The sequence below is a fragment of the Nelumbo lutea genome, chromosome 1 (genome assembly GCF_056320005.1).
Source record: "Nelumbo lutea isolate HS-2025 chromosome 1, American lotus-T2T, whole genome shotgun sequence".
NCBI lineage: Eukaryota > Viridiplantae > Streptophyta > Magnoliopsida > Proteales > Nelumbonaceae > Nelumbo > Nelumbo lutea.
Genome location: NC_142684.1, coordinates 132,023,903 through 132,035,245, shown reverse-complemented (window position 1 = coordinate 132,035,245; position 11,343 = coordinate 132,023,903). Strand labels below are relative to the sequence as shown.

General features: G+C 36.8%; 2 non-coding genes and 1 pseudogene across 2 annotated transcripts; all 3 read right to left on the bottom strand.

Moving 5' to 3' along the window:
• Positions 1-289: 289 nt before the first annotated feature.
• LOC148877632 (U1 spliceosomal RNA) lies at positions 290-450 on the bottom strand. The gene has a single exon (XR_016106013.1). It is a non-coding gene; the product is annotated as a U1 spliceosomal RNA (small nuclear RNA).
• A 2,843-nt stretch (positions 451-3,293) lies between these two features.
• Positions 3,294-3,405, bottom strand: LOC148877631 (U5 spliceosomal RNA; annotated as a pseudogene).
• A 6,246-nt stretch (positions 3,406-9,651) lies between these two features.
• On the bottom strand, positions 9,652-9,772 carry LOC148877630 (U5 spliceosomal RNA). The gene has a single exon (XR_016106014.1). It is a non-coding gene; the product is annotated as a U5 spliceosomal RNA (small nuclear RNA).
• Positions 9,773-11,343: the final 1,571 nt, after the last annotated feature.

Here is an 11,343-nt window from a genome sequence, read left to right as displayed (position 1 = left end):
TGATGAGAGCCTAATTAAAAGGTACTCTGCTAGTTTACAACAATTGTCTTATTTAGAAGCAAAATAGGCTAAACAGACTTTGACAATACCTCTGTGGTTTTGAGAATTTGAGGTTCAAAAGAGACTATTTCCAGTAAGTCTAAAATATATTGTTTATGTGTGTGTATTTGTGCTCATTTCAATCTGTAATGGCCTTCTTTTTTGAACAATTTCTAAACCTATCTAACCAACAAGTTTACGTTTAGAACTATCAATTCCCTTGTCTAGAGATTATAAACATTAGAGTTGGGTAGGGGCCGCGCGAACGCGTACCCCCATTACCACAAATTATGACGTACACTCTCCCACTTAGGGAGATGTTAGGTGGGCACCCCTCCAAAGTGCAATGGAGGTCACCAACCTAGGCCATGGGCTTTCTTGATCACCCATTGACCCCGTCCAGGTAAGTATGTTTCTCTCATCTTCTTTATCCCTATTTATACACCTCCATCTCCTTTGCTTCTTTCTCACGCCAATGTGGGACTCTAAGTTCTCCTAATTTGCCAGGTGTTATATGGCCTAGGCCCACATCGGATGAGTAACACCTAAAAGAGGACCCAGATTAAAAAATAAATAAAACTAGATGAATTTTCAATTATTTAACTGTTTTTTATTAGCTATATTTATACCTTTGGACTACTTGCTAGATAACTATGCAAGCCCAGGTGCATATATTTCAAACCAGGGGTGAGAAGATTGAATTCAGTCCTCACATATTTTCTCTGTGGCCTGTAAATATGAAATATGAAAGTACTGATTGGGTTCTCAGAGCCAGAGGATTCTTTACAAAGGATGAACAATTTTTTCTTTCGTCTTTCCTGGATTTTTTTTTTTTTTTTGTTTTTTCCTTTCATTGCTACTTATAAATCTCGTAAGCCTTAATAATACTCCCAAAGTACAAAATTTTAAGAGGAAAACAGATCTTGTCAATAGGTTTGTATAGGAATAATTAGCTTTCTCCTCTACTTTTAGGCCGAAACCTCGACATGATCTGGAGATAATGTGGCAGAAAAAGTGTAACCCTTTATAGCATTCTATCAGAGCTGCCAAATGTGACACTAGCTATTCATGCCAAATCTGTTCAGTTAATTTAGATTCATCTGATGAATCAGTTCCCAATTTAACCCCGTAAGGGTATTTCGTAGTGTGTTATTTCTGAGGTGTGGGGTTATTTCAAGCAATTGATCTCACTATGATGTGGTTGAAATCAGGGATCAAAATTTCACATCATATCGGGCCCATATCTATTACATCAGCACTTTCGCAGGTCCTTTTGGGTTTTGACCAATTTCAAGAGGTAGACAGGCCTAAAGCCTATTCGTGATTATTTTTTTTGTAAAAAAAAAAAACTAAAATAAGAAAAGAATACATGCGGTTAAAATTAAAGGTGTCAATGGTATTTAAAATTTTGATTTCAAATTTGAGATTTTATATAATTGAATTGAATTTGGATAATTCGAACATCGTAATCGGTCGATATCTTATTCATACCAATTAGTTAATGAGATTCAAATTCGGATATGATTTTATTCATTCAATAAATATCCAAATTCAATCAATTATTTAATTCTTATATATAATATATAAAATATAAAATATTTTATATAATAATTAAATTATATAAATAATTTTAATATTTATATATTTTATATAAATAAAATATTTATTTTATATTCAAATTGAATATTTGAATATTTAATCAAATTTCAATTCGAATATTAATTTTCAATATCCGTCAGATATCGAATCGAATTCGGATATCGAATTTTCTAATCAGATTTGAATTTGAATATTTACTTGATTTGAATTCGAATATCTTATTGGATATCCGATTTGATTTGAATTGTAATAAAAAAACTTAATAATATAATATGAATAACATATTATTTATATAATGTCATAATATATTATAATAATTAATAACAGTTAGAGATTATGGCGGATCGAATTTGAATCAAGGTATATTCAAATTTAAATTGTTAATTAAATGGATCAACTTTTTCGATTCAATCATCAAGGATGTATCCAAATCTGACTCTTATTAGATCAAATTAAGGTTTGAATTGAATCTGATCTAATTTATGATAATTGTCACTTTGGTTGAAACCACATCACACCCCATAAATTCATTCATTGCAATCTTTGTGCCATGTGGTGTGTTTTCAAATAGGAAACAAAAGATGAGTGTTACGTAACAAAAGCAAGTGAAACCAAAAACCACACCAAAACAAATAAAATTGTTGGTAACATCATCAATGCACATTATTGTGGTCAAATCAATGAGATTTTGCCATGAATGAATTATGTTATCACACCAAAGATGGTTTAAGATAAAACCAATTGACCCACAGAATAACTGTATGTGATGACAGGTTGAATGGTCATACAAAAATAGAAGATAACCACAAAAGGAAAGAGTTTCATGAAAGCCCATTAAGGACATTAGATCAACATCTGTATATTTCAGCATCACCATTGTTTGTATTCTAGCAGTTTGATTACCAGCAAGGATTAAGGTATTGATACAAGGTGTATTATATCCGTATCTATAATCATGGATATAGGATACGTTACAACTAGATACGTATTTCATGAATCGTATGTATCGGTATAATATTGGGTCGTATTAATACGGAGGCGTATCTGTGTCTAGTTTGGTAAAATTGTATATTGAGTATTTTTAGATTGTTTTTCATCTTTAATATAAGTTAAAAAATAGTATTATGAAAACTGAAATAAATGATTTAATATTTATTTTTTTTAAAAAATTTAATAAAAACTAAAAATTATAAAAATAATATATTTTATCTACCTTAGATTATTTATATATTTTATTTTACACATAATTATATGTTAAAAATGAAAACATAGTTATTATATGAAAATACTAAATAAATAAATTTTCTCAACAAAATTAATGGAAAACAGAAAATTATAATTATAAAAATTGAAATGAATAATTTAAGATTTAATAAAAACTGAAAATTAAATATAATTTAATTTATTTTATTTACCTTAAATAATTCATTTGTTTTATTTTACAATTATGTGTAAAATAAAAATATTATATGTTAAAAATGAAAACACAAATATTGAAGTAGCATTCCTCTTCATATAAGATACACACCTTAGAATTGCTCAGCTCGGGTGTCTTTCAGCAGGCTCCAATCATGGCAAAGAGAGTGGAATCGACATAAATAAAAAAATAAAAACAAATAAATAAATGGTTTTAATTTGCTTTGTTGGGCCATCTCAGGAAAGAGAATAGCCCTCAAAAAATAGGCGTATGCCGCTTGGAGCGACGAGCACACGGTATTCTTTAGTAAAAGGCGAAAGAATAGTTCGATCTGTGCTCATCGCGCGGCTGCGTGTGATTAAAACTAACCCAGAAGCATGTGATATAGGGGCGTTGGTGAGTGGTCTTCTCCTCTCTTAACCGATATGGGATATTGGGATGGAACTCTCTGATAACCATCTACGAGGTGGGGTGTCTGTTCTCACGCTCTGTTTTCTGAATATTCATATTAAACGGTCCAGCTGCTGAAGCCAATCCTTTGAGACATATATACACTACACTGCTTACTTTAACATTTCAGCTGATTTAAGTGATTATAATAAAACACCGTAACTTTTCCCAAATTAAAGGAATCCAAATGAAGTTAAATGACCCGCAACTGAATTGATCAACGTAGTAACATTTTACTCAGAAGGTATAATACAGGGGAAGTGGGTCACACTTGTAAGGAGTATAATCACTAATGTAGTCATCTCTAATTGGCTCAAAAAAAATTGAAAAGCTAAGAAATTTTCTGACAAAGAAAAGAAATTTCCTAGAAGGAAAACCTACACAAGCTTTGGTTCAAGTGAACCTTCTGCTTCTTGTATTAGTAATTTGATTTTGTCATAGAATTTAGAAAGAAACCATATTTAACCATGTAATGACCATTTAAGACCAATCCCCAACTTCAAATCTCACACTTTTGAGTTAATGACAGATGAGTTGGGGCTCACATTCTCTACTCATCATGACCACCTCTGCTGAGGCCATCAACTTCAATTGCTACAAATTTGTGAGGAATCCTAGGATTCTAATAAGCAGCAGTTCTACATCTGCATTGTAATATAGATAGGTTTAATTTTATGGGTCTCATCATGTCTAGTGCACAGCAGGTGTAGCAGAGTTGAGCCAACTGAACCTTGCAAACACAAAAATTAATGCGAAGTTTTTATAGATAAGTTATCACTTGTTAAATTAAATGAAAAACAGAATCCCCTAAAGTAAGATTAAGGTGGCGAAGTGTTGGCAGGAATATAAACTGGGATTAAAATATCTACATCTTTTGCAGAGTCACAACAACAAAGAATTTTTGCTGTTTGGCGGATAAAGAGTGAAGAAACGGTCATCAGTTGCCTAATACAAGAAATTTAGAGCAGAAGAATTGGTAGGGTGCGCCGGGCCCATGCAGTAGTGCAACACGCATGGGGAGGTGAAGAAATTTCAATCCTCCCTTAGTTCTGATTTTCCACAGCTGCTGGTCTTCTAGTGCTACTCTATTACAACATGGAGACCATATTCCAGAGATGAGTCTCACATGTAAAGAAATTTCAGTCCTCCCCACTATCCTTTCACTTAATTAGTAAACCCTTGCTTTTATTCTCTACTAGTTCCAAATTACTTAACTAATAAAAGCTTGTTTATTGCATTTGTGCTCTGTTCTTCAGTTTGTTGTGTAGAGAACACTGATGTGGGCCCCACTGCAGTGGTCCCCACTGTGTTTGTAGGACAGCATGTGTAGTTATTTGTTCCATTATAGTAGTGTCAGTTTGAGCTAGTTTGTTTTTTCAGTTGTTATTTATTTCAGCTTTTATTTACTTTATTTATTATGTAAGTATTAAGGGCAGATGTGTCCTTTCCATTATGTACTAAACATAACCTATAAATAATAAGAAAGTGGCGGCGGCAGATCTGTTAGAATCTGTCCCTCATTTCAATCACTTGTGTTCTCCTGCTTCTCTTCTATTCTCTCACCTTTCTCTCACTTTTCTTCTGTTTTGTAAACCTTAAACCTATTAGGATTCAAGACTGATTAGAGTCTTGATCTTCTACTTGGTATCAGAGCCTATCTAGGGCTTCTCATGTGTGTTTAGTCCAGCCGACCACATGAGGACTAGCTAGGGCTGGAAGTTTTGAAGAAGTATTTGGTGGCTAAATCTTGGAGATTACCAGGAGAGGTTCGCAGCAGTTGAAGACTTGTCGTGGCTTGCAGAGAGTTGGTAATCAGGAAGAAGCAGTGAAGGTTAGGGTTTAGGTAACTTAGAAGATAGTAAACTGAGGTACATAAATAAGTTTTTTTTTTATTGAGTTTCAAAGACTGCAATCAGTCGAGATAGGTTGGACCTATCTAGAACTAGGGGCCAAACTGTGTTCAAGTTTGTTTCTAGGGTTTGACTTGTCAAACTGTGTTTAAGTCTATTTCTAGGGTTTGATTGTTGGGCCGAATCCCTTCCCTCTCAAAGGTGATTAGTTTTAGGGTTTCATATTGCCCTACGACAAGTCCCACTTGTGCGGGCTGCTTGAAGAGTGCAGCTGAGCACTTATTTCAGACCCACAGTTGAAACCCTAATTTTGCTATCGCAGCAGTGGGCCCCATAGTAGTGATTTAAGAAAATAGCATCTCAGATTGACAGGCTGCCTGGTACCGTGCATGCCGATTGATTTCAGATCAGATTTGAGTTGATTTCTTGCCTATATTGTGATAGGCGATTGATTTCAGATCAGATCAGATTTGTGTTGGTTTCGGATCAGTTTTCAGACCTACTTGTTTGACTCTGTTTTCTGGTATAATGACTCTAACAGTTTGTAGCCACTGAATCTTGATCAAAGATGGAGTTTAAGGGTCAGGGAGAAAGTAGTTTTGGAAACCACAATTATGGTAGTGTATCTGAAACCGGGTTTCAGATTACAACTATGAGATTTGATGGGTCAAATTATTTGGAGTGAGCTCAATCAGCCATGATGGCTATTGAAGGAAGGGGAAAACTGGGCTACCTCTTGAGAGATGTGAAAGAACGTTCCAAGGAGGACCCAACATACACCAAGTGGGTTCAAGAGAACTATTTGGTTATGACGTGGCTGTGTAATTCTGTGCAGACACATATCAACTGAAATTACTTGTGGGCAAAGACAGCCAAAGAGATATGGGATGTTGTGAAAGAAACCTATTCCCAACCCCTTAATGTTTCCAGAGCCTATGAAGTGAAGTGTGAGGTCAACAGTGAAGAGACCAGGAGGAAAGTCATGATGCAGCCTCAGCCCTCTTTCCCAGCCTTGACAACTATTAAACTTAAGCCAGGGGGTGACTCAGAAAGGGACCGGAAGAAGGAAGATAAACGGGATCTGGTATGTGAACATTGCAAGAAACCAAACACACAAAAGATACTTGTTGGAAGCTACATCCTTACTTGGTCCCAGCAAAACTAAGAAATAAGAAGGGTAATGCTCATGTGGCCGTGAACACTGATTCAACATCCTCATCAGGCACATCCCTAGAGACTTTAGCTGCTGTTCGGGCTGCCCTCATACAGTTGGAAAAGGAAGTTGGGAGTTCAGCTCAGCCATCTCAGTCACCATCAGCTCCTGCTACATCTGCATTTGCACATTCAGGTACTTGAGCCTCAGCTTACCATGCTTCAGCTCCAGGTAATACTGACCACTGTTGGGTAATAGATTCAGGTGCATCTGACCATATGACTAGCTTGCCATCTTTGTTCACTTCTTATCACTTGTCCTCTGGTCGAGATAAAGTGTCCATTGCTGATGGCTCTCTTGTTCCCATTTCGAGCAAGGGGGACATCAAGCTATTGGATACTATCTCTTTATCTTCTGTCTTGCATATTTCTAAGCTTGATACTAACCTGCTTTCAGTTAGTAGTATTACCAAACACATGAACTGTTCAGTAACCTTTTTCCTTGATCGATGTATTTTTTAGGATTTGGAGATGAGGAAGGTGATTGGGACTGGCCGTGAGACGAACAAGATCTATCTGCTTGGAGAGAGTTCTCATCGGGAGGAGTTAGTGGATAAGAAGTCTTTTGTTTCCCAATCTGTGAGTTCGGTTATGCTTTGGCATAACCGATTAGGTCATTTGTCTTTTAAGTCTTTGAAGAGTCTGTTTCCTGCTTTATTTGAGTTATTAAAGTTGAGGTGTGAGAGTTGTGAGTTTGCCAAACATTGTAGAACCTTTCTTCTTTAAGTAATAAAAGGAGTAATTCCGCTTTTGATATTGTGCATACTGATGTTTGGAGGCCATATCATATCTCTTCTATGGGTGGGTACAGATATTTTCTACTGTTTGTTGATGACCATACCCGTTTTTCTTGGGTCTATCTTATGCGTTCTCGGGATGAGGTTCCTGCTCTGATCCAAAACTTCCATCAAATGGTTCTCACTCATTTTGGGACCAAAATCAAAGTCCTTAGATATGATAATGCAAAGGAATACTTTGCTCAGCCATTGACCTCCTACCTTCTTAGCCATGGAGTTATTCACTAGAGCACTTGCCCTTATACACCACAGCAGAACGGTGTTGCCGAAAGGAAGAATATGCATATCTTGGAGGTGGCTAGAAGCATTATGTTTACCTCCAATGTACCTATTCGCTTCTGGGGTGATACTATCCTCATGGCAGTTTATCTCATTAATCGAGTTCCTTCCCGGGTTCTTGATATGATAACCCCCTTTTCCCTTCTATAATGAGGAGTTGTTCATTATTCCCCTTAAAACCTTTGGTTGTACCTGTTTCGTTCAATTTCTCGGGCCTCATCATTCCTAGTTTGAACCTAAGGCCTCTAAATGCATTTTCCTTGGTTATTCACAAACTCAAAAGGGTTATTGCTGCTATGATCCGGTTTTAGGAAAACGGTTTGTCTCCATGGATGTCACCTTCTTTGAGGAGACACCCTATTATCCTAGGGTTTCTCCTCAGGGGGAGAGCAGTGAGAGTGGGGCTGTTTTGAGTTTCTTTCCTCAGGGGGAGAGTAGTGAGAGTGGAAGTGGGGCTGGTAGAAGTGGGGCTATTTTGAGTTTCTTTCCTCAGGGGGAGAGCAGTGAGAGTAAAAGTGGGGCTGTTCCTTTACCTATTCCACTGGATAATGAAGGCTATAGTGGTGAGAGTGGTCAGAGGGAGCTGGAGTTGAGAGTCTATCATAGGCGACGCAGGCAGGTTGATCCTAGTCATCGACAGTTCCGACAGCTCCAGTTCCTTCCGCGGCTTTAGATCCAGAGCCTACCGAGATACCTCTCACTGTTGCCACTTCCCCTCTTGTGGATGACCTTGATCTCCCTATTGCCATTCGCAAAGGGAAACGACATTGCACCACTTCCATGATAGTTTGTCTCCAACTTACCGGTCCTATCTCACTTCCATTGTCGATGTCCCTATTCCAAGAACAGTGCAAGAAGCCTTATCAGTTCCAGAATGGAAAGATGCAATGCAAGTCGAAACGGATGCCCTGTTGAAGAATAATACTTGGGCACTAGTTGACCCACCAAAAGGAAAAAAACCGGTGGGATGCAGTTGGGTGTTCACTACGAAGCATAATGCTGATGGCTCTATTGAAAGGTACAAAGCCCAACTGGTTGCAAAGGGGTTCACTCAGACTTATGGTATAGACTACTTGGAGACCTTTACCCTAGTAGCCAAGATGACCACCATTCGAGTTCTGTTATCCCTTGCAGCAAATCATTCTTGGCCCCTGTTTCAGATGGATGTTAAAAATGCCTTTCTGAATGGAGACTTACGGGAAGATTTGTTAGAATCTGTCCCTCCTTTCAACCACTTGTGTTCTCTTGTTTCTCTTCTATTCTCTCACATTTCTCTCACTTTTTTTCTGTTTTGTAAACCTAAAACCTATTAGGATTCAAGACTGATTACAGTCTTGATCTTCTACTTATTGTATTAAACTATCCTATACAATGCTTCATACTTGGATAAAGATTTATTAGATCACAAGGGGGGATAAAGTACATAATTTGATTTGTATACTGAAAATAGAACTTGTAAAAGATGATTGTTATAAAGCGTAAAGAAACAAAACATATCTTTCTATCTAAGTCTACAAATTGATTCTGCTTGATAAAAATAGAAATGAACCAGAATAGAATGCAAAACCAACCAACCAACCAATTGGACAACACTAGAGAGTGATAAGTTGATATAATTATATTTACCCTTTCCCTACAATTCTAATATGGATTAGAACTGAATTGCAAGAATCAATACTAATATGCATTCAGCACCAACTAAGAAGTACTTTACAGAAAGGATTATATACATTGTTGAATTCTCTTTTTGGAACACTTCATAAATGAGAACAGAAACTGCAAAAAAGATATTGGGTATCATCCATGATGACCTGCAAATCATGATAAAAGGTACTCTTCTGTTCTGAAATGACCAATTTAAAAGGTGATGTCTTAATTTAATCTCTTCATTAACAAAACAGGTTAAACAGACTTTGACAACACTGTTGTGGTTTTGAGGATTTGAGGTGCGAAAATACTTTTTCAAAAGCTCTTAAAGTCATATTTACGAATGACGTTTTGTTGGAGCAATCTCATCAATGAGAAAGGCTCTCCAAAAATAGGTGTATGACACTTTGTGCAGACAAGCACACTAGTATTCTTTAGTAAAAGGCAAAAGAATAGTCTGCTTTGTGCTCACCACAATGCTGAGCCAATTAGAATTATAGCCAAAAGCATCTGATATAGAATCGTATGGTCAGTGGAGTCCTCTCACCCAATAGATGTGGGACTCCTAGATACCACGAGTAGCCTACTCCCATCCAAGATCCTAAACTTCAGTTCAAATTAGGATCCAATATAAACTGATTGTCCAAGTTCGAATTTGATCCCATTAAGAGTGACTTGAATTCGATTTGGTTTAGGGTAGGACAACCTATTGCATGTCAATTGATCAGACTTATCCTTGCAAAAAAGAAAGCAAGCTCTTGTTTCATGGAAAACAACTTAAACAAAAGTTTATCCACTATGAGCTACAGGCTTGACGAGGAAATGAATTAGTCTAGATGACCTAAGTTGTGGAATTTGTGGTTTTGACAAGGAATCCATTGACCATCTCTGTATTCATTGCAAGTTTTCTTGGAGAATATGGTCTCATTTCCTTTATGCTTTTGGTGTTTGTTGGGTAATGCCATGACCAGTAAAGGATCTGTTACAAAGCTGGCACCTTCTGGGCTTATAAAAAAGAAGGCAAATACATTTATAGATCTATTCCAGCAGAAGTAATCAGCACTATATGGTCAAAAAGAAATGATAGAACTTTTAGAAAAGAGAAGAAGAATCCTGGGGTGTTGATCCAATGTATTGTGGCAAGATTACCATCTTGGCTATCTGTCCTACCTGATTTCTGTAATCAGAACAAGTTTCTGATGCTTAATTCAGTTAGTCTGTGGGATCTCTGACCATTTCTATTGGGGGTGAACTGGTTTATGGTTTTCTTCCCTCTTTGTATGGAGTACGGCTTCAGTACGGGTTTGCATTGACCGAAGCTAAACTCCTTTGTATGACTAACTTTTTCAAAAAAAAAAAAAGAAAGAAAGAAACTATGAATTACAAGCTTGGCCTTTTTAATATGAACATATGGCACTAAATTGTAGTCTGAAATTTGGCCACCAGGTTGTGTTTGGTTGCAATGCAAATAGATTTGCACTGATGCAAAACTATGGCAATGCAAATGATTTGAGTATAAATTCTAATATGTTTTTGTTTCACATTTTAGCTTATTTGATTTGATTGCAGTACAAAAGAAGTAAATTAATGGACTAGTTTTGGGTTGACCCATCCAAATCAATTTAGACAAATTGAACAGACCTATAAGACATATTAAATTGAACCAGTCCAGATTTAATGGTCCAAAGTATTTATTGGATTGGATTGGACCTGGTCCATTGTAATGGTTTTATACTGGATTGAGTCTGATTGAACTAATATCTGGTCCATTGATAGAAGATAAGTATACAAGTGACAATGGACCAGGATTGGGTTGGAACTAGACCTGTTCATGGGCCGGGCCGGGCTGGCCCCCGGACGGGCTTGAACAAGTATATGGGTCCATGGGCTTAACCTCGGGCCAAAAAGCCCAGCCCATAATAAATTCGAGCTAGGCTCGGGATTTTCCAAAATAGCCTGGCCTGACCTATACTTAAACCTAAATAAAACCCCTAGTCGAGACATCTATGCCTCTTCCCATTCTTTTTTCAGCCAACCCTTCATCTCCAATCTC